At 39.0% G+C, this 25,185-nt stretch overlaps 1 pseudogene; it reads left to right on the top strand.

Moving 5' to 3' along the window:
- The first annotated feature begins 3,097 nt into the window (after positions 1 to 3,097).
- Positions 3,098 to 3,605, top strand: LOC112623609 (annotated as a pseudogene).
- Positions 3,606 to 25,185: the final 21,580 nt, after the last annotated feature.

Raw genomic sequence — 25,185 nt, 5'->3', positions numbered from 1 at the left:
CATGACAAATATCTGCAAGTTAATGGCAAAAGTCACTCAAGGCAAAACTGAATTCTCCAAATCTGCCCCTTCTCCCGCAGTGTGTATTGTTATGGTGATAAGAAAGGCTCAGACTGGAAAAGGATTAGGACATGTTGCTTAGGGAAAGGGTATTCTTCTCATCCTTCAGAAGTCCTGTTTAGAATGTCCACTTCTGAAATAGGCTGGAGGTCTCCTTTACTTTAGCTCCTGGGGTGTTCAGCAAGAAAAGTTTTACTTTCAGTTTTTCAGTTTTTGCCTATGAAATACTTCAACATAGTTCACTTTTCAAAAATACACACAAAAAAACCTAAATAGTCTCAAAAACGTGCTAAGTGAAAGAAACCAGATACAAATGGTCACATATAATAGTATTTATTTATATTAATTGTCCTGAACGGATAAATCCATAGAGACAGAATAAGAATGGGTGATGGCCAGAAGCTGGGGGAGAGGCAAATGGTTAGAAACCAATTAATGAGTAAGGAGATTTATTTTGGTGTGATGAAAATGTTTTGGAACTAGATAGAGTTGGTGGTTGCACCTACTGTGAACATACTAAATGCCCCTGAATTGTTCACTTTAAAATGGTTAATTCTACATTATGTGGATTCCACTTCAATACATTACTTTTTAAATTAATAGAGTAAATGTCTCTCTCCTTCATCTGTTTACTAGCCACTCAGCTTCTCCTCTCCAGAGGTAGTCAATGCACCCAATTTCTTGTGTTTTCTTTCAGAAATATTTTATGCGTAATCAAACAAATTCTGATACTTCTTCTCTGTCTTTCTTTTTACTCAAATAGTAGCATACAATGCATACTATTCTGCACTTGGTGATTTTATTTGTTTGCTTACTTAACAATAAAACTTGGAGCTCAATATTTAATACAGTCCTCACTTCTTTTTAAGGAGTTGCGTGATATTCTAGCATACATGCATATTAACTGATCCCCCACTGCTGAACATTTAGACTATTTCCAACATTTGCTATTCAAAACAACAAAGCAATGAGGAGATTTGTGTATGTCGTTCTGCACGTGAGTGAGTATATCTGTAGGATAAGTTCTTAGAAACAAACATACTATTTGAGGGGGATATGCGCTTGTAATTTTGGTATATAAAATCAAATTGTCTGACTTAAAGTTTGTACCATTTATTCTCCCAGCAGTAATTTATAAGAATGTCTGTTTTCTCACAATTACTGGTAAAACTGACAATTCTCTTTAGGACCAGAAATTTGCTATAGCAATATAGAAGACTGTGCATCCTTTAGTTTTCACAAATCCAGGCTTAGCTTAGCTTCTCTTTGCTTTGCTTTACTTTGCTTTGCTCATAGACACACCCTAGGCTGGAACCTTCCTCTCTCTCTCTCTTTTATTTTTGTAAATGAATCCACTTCCTAAATGGTTATTGCTTTGAAATCCAGATGGTTTGGCCAACCTTCCTGAATATTAAATTTGTGAACAGTTTTTGCATGACTTTATTTTCTGGAAACAAAATTTTTAAGTACTGTTAGCCCTCTCTATAAATTGGTTTCATATATCCAAATTCAACCAACCTTGGATCAAAAACATTTCAAAAAATAAAAATTAAATAAAGAAGATAATACAATTTTTAAAAACAGGTTTTACATAGCATTTACATTATATAAAGTATTATAAGTTATCTAGAAATGACTTAAAGTACATGGGAGGACGTGTGTAGGTTTTACATAAATACCACACCATTTTCTATCAGGAACTTGAGCATCTGTAGGTTTTACATAAATACCACACCATTTTCTATCAGGGACTTGAGCATCTGTAGATTTTGGTATCCATAGGAGGTCCTGGAACCAATTTCCCACAGACACCGAGTGACAACTGTAATTGTCAATAAAAATAATCACAGATGTGTTTTCAGTCTAGCAATGGTTATGTAGTCTTATTAGTACAGCAAACAGTCAAAAATTTCAGTTCTACACACAAACTGAATCCAATAAATATATTTTAAGCATCTTATTTGCAAGTTTTTGTGTCGTGTCCTATGGATGATACAAGAGGAACATAAGACAGTACAAAGCAGGAATATGAAACGGAATATGGCAAACAATCTAGGAGGAAAAATGGTCTCAGAGGAAAATTGTTCCACATTCATGACAGGGAAAGATGTCTGGGTGGAGTATTGAGTGTCATGACTCATGACACCCTCGGTGGGTGAAGATGGGGAATGAGTGAACGAGTGAATGACTTATCCCTAGAAAACATTTTATTGCCTTTTTGTTGACTTTATTTGTGGTGATGAATTTTACAATTTTTGTTCCTGATTATAATATCTAGATTTTATCCAACATTCCTACTTGCTTCCTTCTCCTACCTCAGGGACTCTCAACATGTAGGTATTGATGAGATGACTTTAATTGAGCCTAGAAAAACTGATCTAGCCTTCCATTTATTAACCCGTGATTAGGTAGACTCTTAAAACCTAACAGTCAGCTGTGACATTAGAACATTTCTGCCAAGCCTGATATGAAAGTCAAAGTCTTAAAAACAGCCTTTAAAAATATTTTAGCTTAAAATATTTTAATCCTTGTGTTTCATGATTCATTACATGCTTTCAGAAAATGTGCTAAAAAGCCTAATTAATTATCGTGTCCAACTTTTGAATGGACTAAAAATGAGTGCAAAAGTTAAATAGCAAAGTTAATGGTGTTCTACAGGAAATTTTTGGAAATATAGAGTCATGACAGGAATTTAGTTAAAAATAAATGTAATTCTGGTTGGATTTAAGTAAAGTTTATTGAGTTTTAAAGCAAAATGCCAGTGTGCTCACCATTGTGTTAGTTTCATTGTGTTAATTCAAAGCCATTCATATTAGAAGTTATGATAGTCTCTAAATTCAAGAAAAACCCCCTGGGACTAGGGACTTAATCTAAACTTACCAGACACCTTGTATAGATAGAAAAATTAATATTGCAGAAAATCACTCAAATGATTGTATGTGTTGTTCATAGTTTAAAAGAAAAGATGAGGCAGCCATCTTGCTCTTGCCATGTGCTGGTATTGGAGGATCCTTCCTGCTTCAGATTTACCAACAGCATGAATCAAGAAAAGTTAGCCAAACTTCAGGTTCAGGTCCGGATAGCAGGCAAGGGTACAGCTCGCGAAAAGAAGGTGGTACATAGAACAGTTATAGCTAATGACAAAAAGCTTCAGAATTCTCTTACAAAAAAAAAAAAAAAAAAAAAAAAAAAAAAAAAAAAAACCTGGCCTTGAATAATATAGCTCGTATTGAAGAGGTGAACATGATTAAAGATGATAGGACAGTTATTCATTTCCACAATCCCAAGTCCAAGCTTCCCTTTCTGCTAACAGCTTTGCAATTACTGGTCATACAGAAGCCAAAGCAATCACAGAAATGCTTCCTGGAATATTAAGTCAGCTTGGTGCTGACATCTTAACAATCCTTAGGGAGTTAGCTGAACAGTTCCCATGGCAAGTCTTGGACAGTAAAGCACCAAAACCAGAAGACATTGATGATGAGGAGGAGGATGTTCTAGATCTTGTAGAAAATTTTGATGAGGCATCAAAGAATGAAGCTAACTAAAATTTTGGTTTTTGGAAGCTGGCATGGACTAGATTTAACAAATCAGCTGTGTGATTCCAAAGTTTTACAAACACGGAGAACATCACCTGTTACTAGTTCAGTAATATAACTATTTTGTATATTAATAATGCTGTTTGTTCAGCATTTTTCAGTCATTTAATTTTGCATTTTGCACTTCCTCCTAGGATATTTTTTTGTTCAAAATATGAAATATTGGTGTAGTTTGAGGGTATTTTGGGTTTTGATTATTGGTGTTTTTGTTTTTTGTTTGGGATATTTTTGGTGTATGTATGTTTATGTATGTGTGTGGGTATGTGTGTATACAGTGTGAGAGTAAATTGGAACGTGGTTCTATTTATCTTCCTCCCTCCCCAGTAGAAATAAAAAAATCTTTACCAAAAAAAAAAAAAGAAGAAGAAAGAAAAGGGCACAAATGTTTTATCTGACCAAAGCTTTTTCAAAAACAATGATTAACTAGAGGATTAAGTCTCCTGCCTCCAGAACATGTGTGGGATTATATTTTAAATGTTCATTTTCGCAGATGTGTAGGTGGTACGGCAGGGCAGTGACAGCAGGGGATCCGGGTTTGGTGCTTTCACCAGCAGGGTGTCCTCACCTGACAACAGGAAAAGCTAGCATTTTGCCAGACCTGTTCTGCTTCCTTTCACATTTAGCAAACCTGGTCTATTTCTCTTTGGAGGTTGTATGCATGAATACCTTTCTTTTATTTTCTTCAAATGGGGGCTATGCCTACCTTTCCTCTAAGTCTACCAGTTTTTTAAGTTGTTAAAATATACATAACAAAATTTACTATCTTAACAATTTTACATGTATAGTTTAATACTGTTCAGTACATCTACATTGATATGCAACCAATCTGCAGTGTGTTTTATCTCGTAAAACTGAAACTCTATGCCCATTAAACAACTTCTCATCCCCTCCTCCTCCCAGCCTGTGACGTCACCATACTACTTTTTGTTTCTATGAATTTGCTACTTTTGAATTCTATCAGCTGGACTGCTTTAGGTACCTCATGTAGGTGAAATCATAAGGTATTAATGTTTGTGTGACTGGTTTATTTCACTCAACATAATGTCCTCAAGGTTCATCTATGTTGTAGCATCTCAGAATTTCCTTCCTTTTTAATGTTGAAAAATACTCCATTGTATGTCTATCCCACATTTTGTTTACCTGTCCACCCAATAATGAACACTTGGGTTGCATCCATCCTTAGGCTATTGTGACTAATGCTTCAGTGAACATGGGTATGTTGAATCTATTCTCGACTTCAGGCTTGGTCATCCTCTTGAACATATGTGTATTTTGTTTTTTGGCTGTAGTAAACTTAGGAGCTCCTCTCCTTTAGAAGGGGTAATGTTTCAGGGACTGGTGAGGACTAAACTCATATATCCGTTTTGTCTCCTTTTGGCCCTGATCCGATCTCCCAGGGTGTACTGGCAGCACAGGACGGCAGTCAGTGTCTTCTCTGTTTCAGGACAAGTTGCCTGGGAGTCTGTAGTCCCTTCCCTTTTGTCTCTGTCTTCTTTCTGTATTAAGGGAACATGGGTTTAAACCTCAGAAAACAAACAGCTCTTCAGGAAAAATGTTCATCTTCATATTGCTATTACGCAGTGTCCAAGTCTACAAAACATTTTGCATTTTGGCAACATTAACTTCTTAAGCCTCACAACCATGTTAATGAGGGATTCCTCTCAATGGGTTGGTTGGCATAACTCAACTCTACCATTTTAACATGCATGACTCAATTACATAAGAGTTAGCTAATGAGCAATGGGGAAGAAGTTACAGGTTAAAACAAATGGCGCCCAAATGAATCAAGTACCGCCTTTCAGATGCCCACCACTCAACAAAGACCTGGCAAGACATTTTCTCCACTGGGCATGAATCATCCAGATAAAAGGGCAAACCAGGGCCACCTACGTTCAGAGCTTGTACAGTATGACCTTGAGGCCCAACATCTACCAGAAGCTTCCTAGCAAAAGGCCAAGCTCCAAAGAATAAAGGGGCTTACACATCAGCATTAAATAATTCTCTTAGAGATGCAAATTTCTAATTAGTTACTGTGGCAACTGTAGAGGCCTAGAAGTAAGCCCCTTACACAATGAACCTGAGAGTTTACTTTTTTGATTTACTACAGGCCTGCAAGAAGCAAGGAGGAGGAAAATAAATATTGCTTTAACTGTGACAAGGGAATAAAGTGCAACAAGTGAAGGGATTTCATCCTTTTGTTGAAATTCCTACAGGTCTAAGAGGGACATTATACTTGACACACAATCTTGCTGCAAAGAGCAGCCAAATTATCAAAGGCTTTATAAAATCATCACTATTATAAACCTGACCCAAACCCAGACTATATGTTAACTTACACTGACATTTTTACTTCTTTAAAGTGAATACGGTTTAAGACTGTTTCAAAACAGCATGTTTTGATAGAATGTTTTTGGTTTGTTTGTTTTATTTTGTGTGATTGGTCCTTGTTCTTTTTAAATTTATATATGGTTCTTTAAATTTTTTATTTAATATGGAGAAAACAAAATCTATATGTTGCTGGAATACTTATTGGAGACTAATCTATTTCCTGCTTATTAGAGGATAATCTATTCTCCAACTTTGAGTAATACATGAAAAGAAAGGACAAAAGTACTCACAAGAAAGTATGAGAATATTAATTTTATGAAGAGAGTTTATCTTCAGTTTATAAAGAGAAAGTTTGTCCCAATACAATTGTTTTCTTAATTTTAGGACTAATTATTTAAATGAAAATTCACAGATAAACATGTAAATGTTTCCTCCATCTTTCCAGAAGCAAAAAAGAAAAGGATTATAGCTAACAAACTTGAGTAATATTTTCTGTGTGGAATATGTTACTTTCATCTATTTTCTTTCCTAAATATTGTAAATCAAATTTAGAGTCCTAATAATTGCTCAATAATTTAAATAAAATCCCGCAATCTTCTGGTTATGTTTGTTTAGATTGTGAACTCCTGCATTCGGTAAATAAGTAACTAACTGAAATGCTAAATGCACTGAGAGAGGGTGAGGTTTAGATTGGAAACAAAGGCAAGGGATCCTGCATGGCTTTTAAAAATCTCACTAACACTCGATGCTCCCCTCCTCTCCTTCCTATACACAAAAGTTCACCCCTTCACCTTCTTACGGGATCTTCCCAATCTCCGAACCTGTCTCAGCCTCAAGAGTAGCTGGGACTACAGATGTGTGCAACCATGCCTGGCTAATTTTTGTATTTTTAGTAGAGATTTGTATTTTTAGTAGAGATGGGGTTTCACCATGTTGGCCAGCCAGGCTGGTCTCGTGATCCGCCCGCCTCGGCCTCCCAAGTGTTGGGATTACAGGCATAAGCCACGGCTCCTGACAGATGTATCTGATTTTTGAAGGGGACAGAGTGACTACCAGCATTCCTTGACTTGTAGCTGCCTCGTTCCAATCTCTGCCTTTGTAATCACATTGCCTCTTCCTTTTATGTGTGTAATCTGAAGTGCTACCTAAAAGTGACTGGTAAACTGGAAAATACTAAGTACTATATAAATGAAAGTTTGCTAGTATTATAAATATTTGGTGCTCAGAATATAGCAGTTAAGCAGGCAGTCAAAAAGATCAGCCCTCTTGTTCACATTCTAGTAGGCTAATGAGCAGATAAATAAGGAAATCTACACTGTAAAAGACTGGCCCGGGGCAGTGTCTCATGCCTGTAATCCCAGCACTTTGGGAAGCTGAGGCAGGTAGATCACTTGAGGTTAGGAGTTTGAGACCAGCCTGGCCAACATGGTGAAAGTCCATCTCTACTAAAAATACAAAAATTAGTTGGGGATGGTGGCGGACACCGTAATCTCAGCTACTCAGGAGGCTGAGGCATGAGAATTGCCTTGAATCCGAGAGGGCAAGGTTGCAGTGAGCCAAGACTGTGCCACTGTACTCCAGCCTGGGTGACAGAGTGAGACCCCGTCTCAAAAATAAATAAATAAATAAATTAGTTAATTAATTAATTAAATAAGCTTGTGATAAGTGGGAAGGAGGGAAAAAGTCAGAGAAGGAAAATACAAAAATGTCCAAGAGGAATGTGTTAAAATGATAGTCTTGATAGCCAGAGAAGCCCTCATAGACAAGACGGGTTTTGAATAAAAATCTGAAGGAAGTAAAGAAATCAACCATGCAGACATATGGGAGAAAAGAGCTCTGGGAGGAGAAACAGCAAGTAAAATGGCCCTGATGCAGAAGTGTGCCTGATACAACTTAGGAATAGCAAGGAGGCCAATGTGACTGGAGCTGAGTGAATAAGGGCACAGATAGCAAGAGGAAAGTTCAGAGATGTCATGTGGTAGAGTAGAGATAGGTCAGTTGTAGAGAAATTGTTTTTGATTCTGAATCAGATGGGAAGCCACTAAAAGGTTTTTAGAAATCTCTTTTTATTAAAATATAATCTATATAAAGAGAAACACACAGATCATGGTATGAGTTTTGGATGGAGAAAACTCATTACTTATGTTTTAACAGGTTCACTGTGATTGGTATGTTGACAACAAATAGCCCAGGGGGAAATGGTGTCTTGCACCAGGGCAGTAAGAGGGTAACAGTACAAAGGGGTCGCGTTCTGGATGGACTGAAGCAGAGCTTACATGATTTGTTAATAAATTGGATGTGGGAGGAGAGAAATCAGAGACAATTCCAAGTTATGACTTAAGTAACTAGAGGAATAAAGTTTCTATTATTTACAAAATAGAAGTTTTTCCTTATTGAGAAGGGGACAAATGACAAAGAGCAGGATTTGAGTTGAAGTCAAGGGTTGCATTTGGGCCATATTAAATTTGCAATGTCTATAACATATCCAGGGGAGATCTAAAATAGGCAGATGTACTTTCAGCTCTGCAGCTAAAGAACCTTGAAGCAGCTGAGGTGATGAAGGGAACAAGCTTGGATGGCCTAAACAAGAAATCCAAGGAATGCCTCCAGGGTATTTGACATTTTAGAGAGAGGAATGGTGAACAGGAATTAGGGAAATGACCTGAGAAGAACTAATGAGGTTGGAGAAAAACCCAGGGGAGGGTGGTATCCTGAAGCCAGCTTTGAAATGCATTTCAGTGAAAGAGGGTGATCAGCTTGGTTAAAGGTTGGTTATGAGATCAGGAAAGGTTAAGATTAAGAATAGACCATGGATGTAGCAATGTAAAAGGCATTGTGACATTGATAACAGTACTTTTAGTGAAGTTGAAGGAAAAAACTTGACTAGAGTGTATTAAAGAGAAAAACTGATGTTGGGGAGAGAGGAGACAACAATGATATACCAATCTTTCAAGTGTTTTTGCTGTAAGGAAAAGAAAAAATCAACAGGCAGTAACTGAAAGAAGGAATGGGTCAAAGAGCGTTTTTTTCCTGAAAGAAAAGAGAAATAATAATGTGTTTGCTCCTCATGGAGCAATTCAGTAGAGAGAAAAACAAGGATGAAGAGGAAGGGGAGAAGATTGCAGGAGTAATATTCCAAGCAGATACGAGCAGATGAGATCTTGTGCCCCTGTGGAAGGGTTAGTCTAAGACAGGAGGGAGCAGACAGAATCTACCCTTCGTAACAGGAGGGATGGGAGGGCATGTGGGCCCACAGACACGCGAATGAGTAGAGGTTATGGTGGGGGCTTTGCAGCCTTCTCTTCTGAATGCTTCGTTTTAGCTCAGTGAAGAAAGCTGGGAGTGAAGATGAGTAAAATGAAGATGTTGGAGATCTGAGGACAGTTGAGAAAATATGTGATAAAGGTCTAGGAAAGCTGAATAGACTAAAGAAAAATAGACTTGTCAGGCTACATTAAAGGCTCCTGTGAGAATCATGATTACTTACTGCCTGAAAGAGTCCTTATTATGGCTAAGGCATCTTTGCCAGCCACTCTGAGCTTCATTGGTTCATTGCCACAGAAGAGGCAACACATTTTAGTCATGGCATAATATTTCTGATATTCATTCGCAGTTTCTTTCCCAGTTAGGAGAAGTTAAAAGTTTTAACAGGCTGGGCACGGTGGCTCATGCTTATAATCCCAGCACTTTGTGAGGCCAAGGTGGGAGGATAGCTTGAGCGCAGGAGATCAAGACCAGCCTGGGTAACATAGTGAGACCCATCTCTACTTAAAATATATATATATATATTTTTTAATAGTCAGGTGTGGTGGTGTGTACCTGTAGTCCCAGCTATCTGGGAGACTGAGGTGGGAGGATATCTTGAGTTCAGGAGTTCAAGGCTGCAGTGAGCTATGATTATTGCACCACTGCACTCCAGCATGGGAGACAGAACGAGACTCAGAAAAAGTCTCAACAAAAGCCCAAAACCAAAAAACCCTTTTATCCAATCCTGTAAGCATTAGTTGGTCAGAATTTCTCTCTCATTCTCATTTCTGAAGTTCTCCTGACTGTCTTAAGTGTGTCTCTACAATTTTATCCCACTCTGACCTTCCTCTGAGTTGCATCTTAGGTGATCCACAGATGGTAATGCACTAAGAAGGAAGACAGGAGAGGGACTCAGGGGAAAATGGCATAGTAAGTTTTGGAAATGGTAAATTTGAGATGCCTATGAAATATCCAGTTGGAGATGCCGATGAGATAACACGATAGACGAATTCAAAATTCAGGAGAAAGTACTGGGGCGGAGAGAAAAGTTAATAATCTTTCCCTGGTACCCATTTGCAGTAGTTGAATCCATGAGCCTATACTCACAGACACTGATGGCAATGTGTCCATGAGAAAAATAAAGAAGCCATGGCTGGGGATTTCCCTGTGGGGGTACTACTATGATAGGAGGAGATAAGCAAGGAGACAAGCTTAAGGAGAAGAGATGAAATAATTAGAGCACAATGAGAAGAGTGGGGAAGGGTTTTGCAAAAGTGGGTGAAGTAAAGAGTTTCAAAGGGAGGGAGAAATCAACGGGTCAAACATAGCAGAAGACCCATGCAAAAGGTAGAGAAATGTTCACAGCATTCAGCTTGGTTTCTGCTTATAAGAGTAGCTTTCAGATTGGCCTGAGCTCAAAATGGCATCTTCTACTCGGGAGGCTAAAGTGGGAGGATCCTTTAAGCCCAGTAGTTCAAATCAAGCCTTTGCAATACAGTGAGTCCCTGTCTCTAAAAAACATTTAAAAATTTTTAAAATGTAACCTCAGTTCTATGAAATATATCCGTTTTTTCATTCACTCATTCAACAAATATGTATTAAGTAATTAAGTGCATACTAAGTACCAAGCACTGGTCTAGGTGTGTGTTTAATTATAATTAAACTTTATGTTCCATGAGAAGGGAACGCATCAGGGGTGTCACGGGAGTGGGGCCAGCACACAAGGGTGGACTCCAGGGAAAAGCTGTGATTCGGAACTTGGAGCAGGTGAGAAGGGCTCTATGAGAGCAAGACCCTGGCGCAGACGCAGACCCTGACAGGTTTAAAGAGCAGCAGAAAGGGAGAGAGGGCCAGGTCACTTAGGATTGCATAGGCCTTTTCAAGGATGTAGACTTTTACTCCAAGTTGTGATTGCAAGCTTTTATATAGAAATTTTCTGGTTTTAGAAATGTCAGCTGGTGTGTTGAACATTCAGCGTTTTGCCCCTTTACAAGCTAGAAAAATGATCTTTCCTGATGGACGGTTTCCTCGTGTGCACCAGTGTTTACTCTAAGTCTATTCTCACACATTTCCTAGTTTCCTTTGGGCATCTTCTTCCAGAGCCTGGTTGGCCCTGATGTCTCACTGCTCTGGAACTTGGTTCTTAGGCTCACCTTACTTAAACTTAGTGTCTCCCTTTTTGGCTCAGCGCAATGACAGCTCTACTTTTGCTCAGTCTTAAGACAGATGGGAAAACTATAAACTATTCAGATTCTCCTGAGTCTCTTGAGTGTTTAGTTTCTGTAGACCTGTGTCACACAGAGATGCTATAGTAGCACAAATTAGGTGAATGGCTTTCTTTCAGAAGTGCTTATGTTAATTTCCACATATAAAAATGTGCATTGTATGGTCATATAGCCCACATTTTATTACAACAGTCTTACAGCAGTTTGCAAATATTGGCGCACCAAAGTTTTATTTGACTTACAACCTGTACAAAGTTATGTACTGATTAAATACTCTCCCCTACATAAATATCCTCAGTAACTTCTCTATGTTTCATAAATACATAAATAGGATGCTCTATTCCCACAGTTCTGGTGAATATTATTTAGACTTTTGGGAACTAAAATGGCAGAAAATATTGCTGATAACCTGTTTCTACCATGGCAGAAGACTGAAGTATGTTTTACTGGAAATACTCAGCTTGCAGGTCTGAAGCCTCACTTTTACATTCGTTCTCCTATATTTAAAAGTTACATTTAAGCAGTATTAGTAAAATGTAAAATAAAGTGTGAGTCAGTTAGGAAAAAAAGAAGTCAAATTGTCCCTGTTTGCAGATGACATGATTGTATATTTAGAAAACCCTATTGTCTCAGCCCAAAATCTCCTTAAGTTGATAAGCAACTTCGGCAAAGTCTCAGGATACAAAATCAATGTGCAAAAATCACAAGCATTCTTATACACCAGTAACAGACAAACAGAGAGCCAAATCATGAATGAACTCTCATTCACAATAGCTTCAAAGATAATAAAATACCTAGGAATCCAACTTACAAGGGATGTAAAGGACCTCTTCAAGGAGAACTACAAACCACTGCTCAGTGAAATAAAAGAGGACACAAACAAATGGAAGAACATACCATGTTCAAGGATAGGAAGAATCAATATTGTGAAAATGGCCATACTGCCCAAGGTAATTTATAGATTCAATGCCATCCCCATTAAGCTACCAATGACTTTCTTCACAGAATTGGAAAAAAACTGCTTTAAAGTTCATATGGAACCAAAAAAGACACTGCATTGCCAAGACAATCCTAGCCCAAAAGAACAAAGCTGGAGGCATCACGCTACCTGATTTCAAACTATACAAGGCTACAGTAACCAAAACAGCATGGTACTGGTACAAAAACAGAGATATAGACCAATGGAACAGAACAGAGCCCTCAGAAATAATACTACACATCTACAGCCATCTGATCTTTGACAAACCTGACAAAAACAAGAAACGGGGAAAGGAGTCCCTATTTAATAAATGGTACTGGGAAAATTGGCTAGCCATAAGTAGAAAGCTGAAACTGGATCCTTTCCTTACTCCTTATACAAAAATTAATTCAAGATGGATTAGAGACTTAAATGTTAGACCTAAAACCATAAAAACCCTAGAAGAAAACCTAGGTAATACCATTCAGGACATAGGCATGGGCAAGGACTTCATGTCTAAAACACCAAAAGCAACGGCAACAAAAGCCAAAATTGACAAGTGGGATCTAATTAAACTAAAGAACTTCCGCACAGCAAAAGAAACTACCATCAGAGTGAACAGGCAACCTACAGAATGGGAGAAAATTTTTGCAATCTACTCATCTGACAAAGGGCTAATCCCAGAACCTATAAAGAACTCAATCAAATTTACAAGAAAAAAACAAACAACCCCATCAAAAAGTGGGCAAAGGATATGAACAGACACTTCTCAAAAGAAGACATTCATACAGCCAGCAGACACATGAGAAAATGCTCATCATCACTGGTCATCAAAGAAATGCAAATCAGAACCATAATGAGATACCATCTCACACCAGTTAGAATGGCAATCATTTAAAAATCAGGAAACAACAAGTGCTGGAGAGGATGTGGAGAAATAGGAACACTTTTACACTGTTGGTGGGACTGTAAACTAGTTCCACCATTGTGGAAAACAGTGTGGCAATTCCTCAAGGATCTAGAACTAGAAATACCATTCGACCCAGCCATCCCATTACTGGGGATATACCAAAAGGATTATAAGTCATGCTGCTATAAACACACATGCACACGTATGTTTATTGCGGCACTATTCACGATAGCAAAGACTTGGAATCAACCCAAATGTCCATCAGCTGCAGACTGGATTAAGAAAATGTGGTACATACACACCATGGAATACCAGGCAGCCATAAAAAAGGATGAGTTCGTTTCCTTTGGAGAGACATGGATGCAGCTGGAAACCATGATTCTCAGCAAGCTATCGCAAGAACAGATAACCAAATACCACATGTTCTTACTCATAGGTGGGAATTGAACAATGAGATCACTTGGACACAGGAAGGGGAACATTACACACTGGGTCCTATTGTGGGGAGGGGGTAGCGGGGAGGGATAGCATTAGGAGATATACCTAATGTAAATGATGAGTTAATGGGTACAGCACACCAACATGGCACATGTATACGTATGTAACAAACCTGCACACTGTGCACATGTACCCTAGAACTTAAAGTATAATAAAATAAATAAATAAAAATAAAGTGTGAGTAATGTTATTCTTTTCTTTAAAGCAAAACACATGATAAGTTATAGCATCTTTCAACTATAAAATATTGGGACCCCAATATAGGTATATCTGTTTTTACATAAATTGAAGACACAAATATTTGAACTATCGATTTATTCAGTAAACTTTTTTTTTTTTTTTTTGAGACGGAGTCTGGCTCTGTTGCCCAGGCTGGAGTGCAGTGGCGTGGTCTTGGCTCACTGCAACCTCTGCCTCCTGGGTTCAAACGATTATCCTGCCTCAGCCTCCTGAGTAGCTGGGATTACAGGCACCTGCTATCACACCCGGCTAATTTTTTGTACTTTTAGTAGAGCAGGGTTTCACCATGTTGGCCAGGCTGGTCTCGAACTCCTGACCTCGTGATCAGCCCGCCTAGGCCTCCCAAAGTGCTGGGATTACAAGCGTGAGCCACCGCACCTGGCCTCAATAAACATTTTCAAAGTAGCAACATGTCTAAAGCAATGTCTTGGATATCGCAAGGGACATAAAGATAGATAAGATATAAGATTTTTCCCTCAGGAGCTTATAATACAGTAGATTCATGTACAATCACAAATAACATGCAAAAGTAAAAATAAAATAGACACATTGTAAATACTCAATTCAAGAAAATGCCCTAACTTGGGTTTAGGAAGTCAGAGAGATATCTCAGATATCTCTCTCACACACACAATGTAATGATATGAACAACCACCACCACAACAAAAAATAGGTAAAGTCCATAGAAAAGTAGACCATCAGAGATCAAACCCTCGGAGAAGGTCCTGGTAACCAGCAAAATTGTGAGATAGAAGTTTCCAGAAATGCACCCTGCTAGGCTTGTTACTGTCTCATTAGCAACAAACTTCATCAATCACAGGATTGGGATTAAGAGCTCTGATTTGTTGAAATCTAGAAAAATCTTACTAATAATGTACAACTTAGAGAAAGCTAGGAAAGAGGAAGTAGGCCACCAAAGAAGAAGGTTTAGAAATTGCTAGTAGATGTATAGGACCCTCTACCCAGCCACTTTTATATTTGCTCGGAGAGAGAAAAGAAAAGGAAAAACAAACAAACAACACTGCAGTTTAACATTTTGTTACTTTTGTGGAGGGAAGGCAGAGGGTTAATATTATTCACTGTTTGGGGCAATGAGTAGCAATTTAGTTTAAGAAAAAAACAAAATTTGAGGGAACAGATGTTAGGAAAACTGTCCCTATCCTATAAAGTTCCTACTTATAGGATAACATCCATAGGATTGCTCCCCAATTGAGCAAATGGATAACATCACCATTATAAAACCTAAGGTTGGTGTTCGAGATATTTTTCAGATTCTGCTTTCTGATAGACCAGCTGGTGCCACCCAGACCAGTAGATGAGCTCAACTAGTTCTGTGATCCCACTCAGGAACTGAGGACAGCAAGAACTCACTTTCACCCCCTGTGATTTCATCCCAGACAGAATCAATCCTCATTCCCCACTCTCTAGTCCCCTGTCCGCTAAACTATCCTTGAAAAACTCTAACCTCTGAGCCTTCAGGGAGATTTATATCAGTGATAACTTCAGTTCTCCCACGGGGCCAGCCTTTTTCTTTACTGAAATACCACTTTCTCAGTGAATTGATTTTGCCTCTGCAGCAAGCAGGAAGAACCTGTCTGGTGATCAAAGAAAACCCAGGCCTACCAACCAGATAAAGTGAAAAGGAATTTAAGCAGAAGTTCAGAACCGTGCTGTCAATATTAAGAACTGGCAAGTAAAGAAAAAAGACAGACGTGGCATCCCTGTATCCATGTATTCACTTTTTGCTTCTAGTAGCAGGAGACAGAGAATACACTGACAGATAAATATAATCCAAGTCAACTGGGAATAAGTGAGATGGAGAAAAGTGAAGCAGATCCCAAGGATTATAAATCATTCCATTATAAAGATACATGCAGACATATGTTCATTGCAGCACTATTCACAATAGTAAAGACATGGAATCAACTCACATGCCCATCAATGATAGACTGGATAAACAAAATGTGGTACATATACATTATGGAATACCATGCAGCCATAAAAAGAAATGAGACCATGTGCTTTGCAGGGGCATGGACGGAGCTAGAAGCCATTATCCTCAGAAAACTAACACAGGAACAGAAAACCAAACATCACATGTTCTCACTTGTAAGTGGGAGCTGAATGATGAGAACGCATGGACACAGGGAGGGGGACAATACACACTGGACCCTGTCAGGGGACTGGGGGGTGGGAGAGCATCAGAATAAATTGCTAATGCATGCTGGGCTTAATATCTAGGTAACGGATTGATAGCAAACTACCACGGCGCAGGTTTACCTATGAAACAAACCTACATGTCCTGCACATGTACCCGGAACTTAAAATAAAATTAAATTTAATTGAAAAAAAAAAGTGAAGCAGAGCAGATGGATAGAGAAGATGGAGGAAAGTGCTGCTTTGTGAAGAGTTTTCAGGGAAGGCCTCTCTGCAAGGTGACTTTGGAAGAGACTGGGCCATGCAGCCACCTGGGAGGAAGAGCACTTCTGGTGGAGGAAACAGCAGGTGAAGAGGGAATATGCTAGACATGTTTCCAAGAACTGCCATGGGGAGCAGAGTTAGCAAGAGGAGAGTGGGAGAGAATGAGCTGGGAGGTATCAGGCAATCAGCTCTACTAGTGATGGGAGGGATGCTGGTTAAAGACTTTGCCTTTTACTCTGAGAAGCCACTGAGGGTTGCACAGAGGAATACCATGACCTGATTCCAGCTGCTCTATTAAAGGAGCAGGAGTGGAAGCAAGAAGACAAATTTATGAAGCCACTGCAATAGTCTAGGTCAGAGGTCAGCAAACCTTTTCTTTAAAGAGCCAGCTAGTAAATATTTTTGGCTTTGCAAACCATGTGGTTCCTGTGGCAAATACTCAACTCTTCCATTGTAGCATGAAAGCAGCCACAGACAATTAGTAAACAAATGAGTGTCACCAGACTTGTCTCTCCTATGGCCCTGGCCATAGTTTGCAGGCTCCCAATCCAAATGATGGGGGATTAGAACAGAATGGAAGCTACACAGGTGTTAAGATGTAGTTGGATCCTGGGTATTTTTGAAATAACAACAAACAGGATGTAACAATAGGTCCCATTTAGGACATGAAAGAATGAAAAATGTCATGGATGACTCCAAGATTTTTGCCCTAAGACAACAAACAAAGAATAGAGCTGTCTTGGTACAGTTGTTCAGGTTGTACACTGTACAGAGCAACACATTAAAGAGGACCCTGATTGCACTATAGATATACTCATTTGTATATTTATTATTATATTTTTCTATCAAATAGCACTAAAGTGTTTTTTCTAACAAAATATATATCACAATAATTTTCTAAAAGATGGAAATAAAGTACCTTAAGGTACACTACTACGGTGGACAGAAAGTGTCAATACTCACTTTAGAAATGAGGATACTAAAAAGCGCATGTGCCATGGACTAATGTGGAACCAAACTTTTCACTTTAATACATTTTCTTTTCAAATTAAAATTTTTAAAAAATGAGTTGTATGATTCTATAACTTACAGAACTTAATTCCTGGGCGACCAGAGAAACCAAACTCTTTCTCTGCTTCAGTTTGCTGAGTTTTCTTTGTGTGTTTTTGTTTTTTGTTTCCTTTGTAGTGTCAAGTATACAAGATTGTATATTTAGGATAATGTATATCTATTTTAAGTTTTATAAAATTATTTAGTACATGGCACTACTAAAATCTGTTTCTATAGCCTCTTTTAAAGAAGAACACTTGTAAAAAATTTGTTTAAAGAAAGCATGTTATCTCATAAACCAACAACAAAAATGCTTGACTGATTCATTTTTCATCTAATATTTAAATTTAGCAAGAGTTGGTATGACTAGGTTATGTCACTATCTGCAACACAGAAGAAAATGTCTTTCTGCAAAACACACACACATTACACATACCCTCTTATTCTGCATGCCATGAAATGCTCTGGTTTTCTTGAGAGGGGGAAATTGTTGCCTCAATGTGGTGTATGAAATCTATATAAATTATATGACACCCTCCCCCTAAAAAATCTAGAAAAAAGATGCCATTTATGTTACTAATAGCTTTCGAATGGAAGTATGACATCGGTGAGCTACTTATAATTATACTTACTTGCAAGTTATATTAGCATTCATTGAAATATTTGGATAGGTAAATTAGTTTTCTTCTAAAACGTTACTTGGAAACTTCCTGACTTCAGAATGTTTCATTTTCAAGATTAATGGTGGATTTCTAACATATTAAATACTGTAAATAAAAACTGCTTTCTGACATAACAATGATATCTTAGTATTGCCATACTTGAAAATAATTCCAGGCAAGGCACAGTGAGTGGCTCACGCCTGTAACGGAGGCCAAGGTGGGTGAATCACTTAAGTCCAGCCTGGCCAACGTGGCAAAACCCCGTCTCTAAAAAAATACAAATATTAACAGGGCATGGTGGTGCACACATACCCGTAGTCTCAGCTACTTGGGAAAGTGGCTTAAACCTGGGAGGCAGAGGTTGCAGTGATCTGAGATTATGCGACTGCACTCCAGCCTGGGAGATAGCATGAAGCTCTGTTGAGAGAAAGAGAAGAGGAGAGGATAGGAGAGGAGAGGAGAGCAGAGGAGAGGAGAGGAGAGGAGAGGGAAAGAAGGAAAGAAAGAGAGAGAGAAAGAAAGAAAGAAAGAAAGAAAGAAAGAAAGAAAGAAAGAAAGAAAGAAAGAAAGAAAGAAAGAAAGAAAGAAAGGGAGAGAGAGAGAGAGGGAGGGAGGGAGGGAGGGAGGGAAGGAGGGAGGGGAGAGAGAGAGAGAAAGAAAGAAAGAGAGGGAGAGAGAAAGAAAGAAAGAAAGAGAGAGAGAGAGAAAGAAAGAAAGAAAGAAAGAAAGGAGAGAAAGAAAGAAAGAAAGAAAGAAAGAAAGAAAGAAAGAAAGAAAGAAAGGAGAGAAAGAAAGGAGAGAAAGAAAGAAAGAAGATTCCATTGGACTTTATATTTCCACTAGTGGCTTCCTGCCAGGAAGAGCAGGGCATGACCTGAAATGCAGATAGCAGGATTTGCATTTCTAGGCTGGGAAAGCAGGAGTTGGGAAGTAGTTTCTGGTCTGCCTCTACACACTTTATTGTACCAATTGCTTTGGAATGAGATTCAGGTGGGAATTTGGTAAAAGTTCTATATTTTTCCTGATTAAAAACTAAATTAGATGAATATCCTAAAAGAGAAATGAAGAAAATTCCATTTATGTTAGTATAAAAAGAATTAAAAACTTAAGAATAAATTTAACAAAGAGGTGAGACTTGTGCAACTACAAAATATTGCTGAAAGAAAATAAAGATACTAATAAATGGAAAGACATTACATGTTCATGGATTAGAAGAAATATTGTTGTTACTACTACCCAAAATGATCTACAGATTCAATGCAATCCTTATCAAAATCCCAATGATGTTTTCTGTAAAAAATGGAAAAATCAATCTAAAATTCATGTGGAATCTCAAGGGACCTCAAATAGTCAAAACTAGAAAAAAAAAATTCAGGGATTTCACACTTCCTGAGTTCAAAACTTACTACAAAGCTATGGTTATCAAAACAATGTGGTACTGGCATAAAGACAGGCATATAGAACAATATAATATGATAGAAATCCCAGAAATAAACCCTTGTGTATATGGCTGAATAATTTTTGACAAGGGTGCCAAGGTCATTCAATAGAAAAAGAATAGTCTTCAAAACTGGTGCTGGGAAAACTGGATATCTACATGCCCCTGTCCCCCTGCCAAAAAAAAAAAAAAAAGAAGTTGGACTCTTACCTTATACCACATAGAAAAATTAACTCAAAATAAACCAAAGATCTAAATGTAAGAGCTAACACTATAAAACTCTTAAAAGAAAATATAGGGAGAAAGCTTTGTGACAGTGAATTTGGTAATTATTTCTTGGATATGACACGAAAAACAGAGACAATAAAATAAAACTAGATAAATTGGGCTTCATCAAAATTAAAATATTTTGTGTATCAAAAGACAATATCAATAGAATGAAAAGGAAACCCATGAAATGGGAGAAGTCATTTGCAAATTATGTATCTAAGAAGGGGTTAATATTCAGAATATATAAGGAAACTCCTATAACTTAACAAAAGAAAAACAACCCAATTCAAAAATGGACAAAGGATGTGAATAGACATTTCTCCAAAGAAGATACATAGATGGCCAATAAATACATGAAAAGATGCTCACTATCACAAATTATTTGGGAAACACATTTTTTTTTCTTTTTTTAATTTTACTTTAAGTTCTGGGATACATGCGCAGAATGTGCAGGTTTGTTACATTGTATTCATGTGCCATGGTGGTTTGCTGCACCTATCAACCTGTCATCTAGATTTTTAAGCTCCACATGCATTAGGTATTTGACCTAATGCTCTTGCTCCCCTTGCCCCCCGCCCCGCAACAGGCCCTGGTGTGTGATGTTCCCCTCCCTGTGTCCATGTGTTCTCATTGTTCAGCTTCCACTTATGAGTGAGAACATGTGGTGTTTGGTTTTCTGTTCCTGTGTTAGTTTGCTGAGCATGATGGCTTCCAGCTTCATCCATGTCCCTGCAAAGGACATGCTTTTTTATGACTGCATAGTATTCCATAGCGTATATGTGCCACATTTTCTTTATGGGAAACGCATATTAAAACCACAATGAGATACCATTCACACCTATTAGGATGGCTAGCTTCAAAAAAGTGTTGGCAAGAATAAGGAGAAATGGGAACGCTTGTACATTGCTGGTTGGAACGTGAGACCACTGTGAAAAACAGTATTTTGGTAGCACAAAAGATTAAACATAGAATTATTGTATGATCTAGCAATTCCCCTCTGGAAATACACCCAAAAGAATAGAAAGTATGAACTCAAAGAGATATTGGTGCATCCTTGTGTATAGCAGCATAATTCACAAGGATCAAAAGATGGAAGCAACCCTATTGTCCATTAATAGATCAATGAATAAACAAAATCTGGTACATAACTACTATATTAGTCCATTATAATGCTGCTATAAAGAACTATCTGAGGCTGGGTAATTTATAAAGAAAAGAGGTTTAATTGGCTCACAGTTCTGCAGGCTGCACAGGAAGCATGGCTGGGGAGGCCTCAGGAAATTTACAGTCAAGTGGAATGTGAAGGGGAAGCAAGCATATCTTCAAATGACCGGTAGGAGAGAGAGAGTGAAGAAGGAGGTGCTACACACTTTTAAACAACCAGAACACACTCAAGAGATCATAAGGGGGAACTCAGCCCCCATGATCCAATCACCTCTCACCAGCTCCCTCCCACCAGGTCCTTCCTACAACATTAAAGATTACAATTCAATTTGAGATTTGTTTGGAGACACAGAGCCAAACCATATCACATATAAATAAATACTTTTGAGCCTTAAAAGGGAAGGAAACTCTGTCATATACTACAACATGTATAAACCTTGAGGACATTGTGCTAAGTGAAACAAGTCGTCAGAAAAGGATAAATATTGTATAATTCTACTTACTTAAGGTATCTAGAGTAGTCAAATTTATAATGTTGGGACTAGAGCATGATACCCCAAAGCATAGCACCTTGGCATGCTGAGTACTTTGAACTAAAGGAGATTGAAAGGTCTCAGAAGCAAGGTCTCTCTGACCCTCTGCCATCCTCCTGTTTCTCACCCCTCTTTCTCCCATAAAGCGAGTCATAGAAATCAGAATTCCTCTTTCCCAAGGTGGGTCATAGAAACTAGAACCTCTTTTCCCCCAAGCAAGCCATAAACCTAGAACAGTCACTCTCTTAAAGACCTTCATTCCACAGGGGTCCTACCCAAGCCCAGGAGGAAGGAAGGCTATACAGAGAGACCAAGAAAAATCTGAACAGTCAGGCCTTGCTGGGTTTCCCCCACAGCCTGTCACCACTAGATCATACCCTTTGGTCCAATGACATTTCTACACGGCTGTCCATTCTTCATTGATCCTAAGCATAAAAATAGACAGTTTTTCCTGGATCTTTGGGTCTTCATTTCTGCTGTTTCTCATGTCACATAAAACTATGATTAAGTAAATTTGTTGTACTTTTCTCTTGTTAACCTATCTTTTGTTACAGGAATGTTGACTGTGACCCTTATGATGGGTAAGGAAGGGTACCACACTTTTCTGCCCCTTCAATAGATACAGAAGGTAGAACGGTGGTTGCCAGGAGCTGGGGGAAGGGGAGAACAAGATTTTTTTTTTTTTTTAGATGGAGTTTTGCTCTTGTTGCCCAGGCTGGAGTGCAATGGCATGATCTCAGCTCACTGCAACTTCTGCCTCCCTGGTTCAAGCAATTCTCCTGCCTCAGCCTCCCGAGTAGCTGGGGTTACAGGCGGCTGCCACCACACCCAGCTAATTTTTTGTATTTTTAGTAGAGATGGGTTTCACCATATTGGCCAGGCTGGTCTTGGACTTCTGACCTCAAGTAATTCACCGGCCTTGGCCTTCCAGAGTGCTGGGATTACAGTGTGAGCTGCCATGCCCAGCCAATAAATTGTTTAATGGAGATAGAGTTTCAATTGAGGAAGATGAAAAAGTTCTGGAGATAAATAGTGGTGACAGTTCTACAATGATATGAATGTACTTAATGCTACTGAACTGCACATTTAAAAATGGCTAAAGTGGTAAGTTTCATGCCATGTAAATATGCCACTTAAAAATGGCTAAAATGGCCAGGCACAGTGGCTCATGCCTATAATCCCAGCACTTTGGGAGGCCGAGGTGAGTGGATCACCTGAGATCAGTAGTTCAAGACCAGCCTGATCAACATGGATAAACCCCGTCTCTCCTAAAAATTCAAAGTTAGCCAGGTATGGTGGCGCATGCTTGTAATCCCAGCTACTCGGGAAGCTGGGACAGGAGAATCGCTTGAACCCAGGAGGCAGAGGTTGCGGTGAGCCGAGATTGCACCATTGCACCCCAGCCTGGGCAAGAGAGCAAGACAGTCTCAAAAAAAAATGGCTAAAATGTGCCTGGGTAGAAGGGCTCACACCTGTAATCCCAGCACTTTGAGACAGAAGTATTGCCTGAGCCCAGGAGTTCAACCCATTCAGGCAACATGGTGAGACCTTGTCTCCACAAAATTTAAAACAGTTAGCTGGGCATGGAGGTGTGCACTTGTCCCCAGGAGTCAGAGGCTGTAGTAAGCAGTGATCACACCACTGCACTCCAGCCTGGATGACAGAGTGAGATCTTGTCTCTAAGAAAAAAATTAAAAATAAAAATAAGAAAATGGCAAAAGTTTCATGCCAATGTATATTTTACTACAATAAAAAGAAAATGAAAAAAAGCTGTATTAAAAGATCGACTGTTTCTCTTTCTTAACTGAAAACTGTAGGAGAAAAGAATGGTGAAACATAGAAGTCACAGGAAATGTTCAGGAAAAAAATATGACTAAAAGCCTATGATTTTGAAGCCAGCCAAAACGCAGGCTCCTTTCCAAGACTGGAATTAGAGGTAATTTCTTCCATAACTCTTGCTTCCTGGCATAGACTGCATAGTTGGACCAAGGGCAGGAGATGGGGGCGGAGGGATGCAACTTCTTTCTTCTGCCAATGCTAATGGCTCTCCCACAGCTGTAGAAAAGTGATTAAGAATATAATACCATTTCCAATCAGCTTTCCTAAGTAACCTGCACTTAAAGAACAGTAAAAATTAAACGGAGCCAGTAAAACACTGGCTGAAAACAAAAGAGGGGAGCCAGCCGTCTGTAAAACACTAATGTTCATTCTGCCAGGACGTGTTTGGCTGGTAAGAAAGTGTTGCAGCCAAAAGCAATTGGAACAAACTAACCTGAGCCAGTCTTTTCTTTGGGATGCACTTTTGTCGTTACCTTCTGAATTCCACAGAGCTGTGAGCCTGTCCCCTTCTTTCATTGCACTCCCCCCATATAGCAAAGCCCTCCCTTTTTGCCAGGTTGGATGGCCTCATTGGTGTGGCCATGACAATGGATGTTCATTTCACCACTATAAAAGGGTTTAATGATTAAAAGGCCACACCATAGCACTGGACCACAAAACTCTCCGGATCCCATGAAGCCCCTTTGATTCAAAATGTTCTTTTGACAGGATCAAGAGCAGTTCTCATTCTACTGGGCTGCAGAAACATCTGCATTTTTTATCTGCTACCTTCTACTCAGTGCACATAGTTAATGTGTAATTAATGAAACACCCTTTCTCCGAGTGACATACAATCAAGCCAGAGCTCCCACCAACCTCGCGCTGGCTCCAATAGAGCGGGCTGCTTTTGTATCCTTGTACCCTCATTCAGAGCTGGTAAGAAAACCGGTCACAGGCTTATCGAGCCAGCTTATGTCTTAATCTTTTTTTTTTTTTTTTTTTTGTCTCTTTCCCCTTCCTCTTCTGTCTCCTGGTGGTGGTAAGGTGGGGGAGCGGGGGGCAGCATGGGAATGACCAAAAAAAGTGAGGTTGGGGGAACAGAAGAAAAATAACTCACAGAAGAACAACTACTGACCTTTACTTTCTCTGACATTATTGGGAGGGGGGTGAACCAAAGGCACAAAAATAGAAAAGTTGGATGAGAAGAGAGCTGAAACACAGCAGAGGAAAGACAGAAGGAGGAAGAGAAGGAGGGATGAAAGGTAGGAGGGGGAAAGAAGGAAGGAAGGAAAGAAGGAAGGAAGGAAAGAAGGAGGGAAGGAAGAAAGAAAGGAGGGAAGAAAGGAAGGAAGGAAGGAAGGAAGGAAGGAAGGAAGGAAGGAAGGAAGGAAGGAAGGAAGGAAGGAAAGAAGGGAGGGAGGGAGGATGGCAGGGAGGAAGGGAGTGAGGAGATAAGGAAGGAAGGAAGGGAGGGATGAAAAAGAAAAGGAAACCCATTCTTACATGTATTTGATTTAAAAAGAGTAGAATGAATTTTAAGTCTGACGTAGGCAGACAGCTAGTACAGGCAGCTAATGTGGCTCAGGGTTACGCAACCACTGCAATATTTCTATTGTGTTACCAGACCAGGGGTTCTAGCAGTGACTGGTGACTCAAGAGATGTGATGACGTAATTATTTTAGAGCCTGTTTAAGCATTTGCACAGACTCAACAGTAGGCAGAATTGGAAAGGAGGTATCCCATTGAACATCCTGACTGGAATACACCT

The sequence above is a fragment of the Theropithecus gelada genome, chromosome 4, assembly GCF_003255815.1.
Source record: "Theropithecus gelada isolate Dixy chromosome 4, Tgel_1.0, whole genome shotgun sequence".
NCBI lineage: Eukaryota > Metazoa > Chordata > Mammalia > Primates > Cercopithecidae > Theropithecus > Theropithecus gelada.
This window is presented reverse-complemented; position numbering and strand designations above follow the sequence as displayed.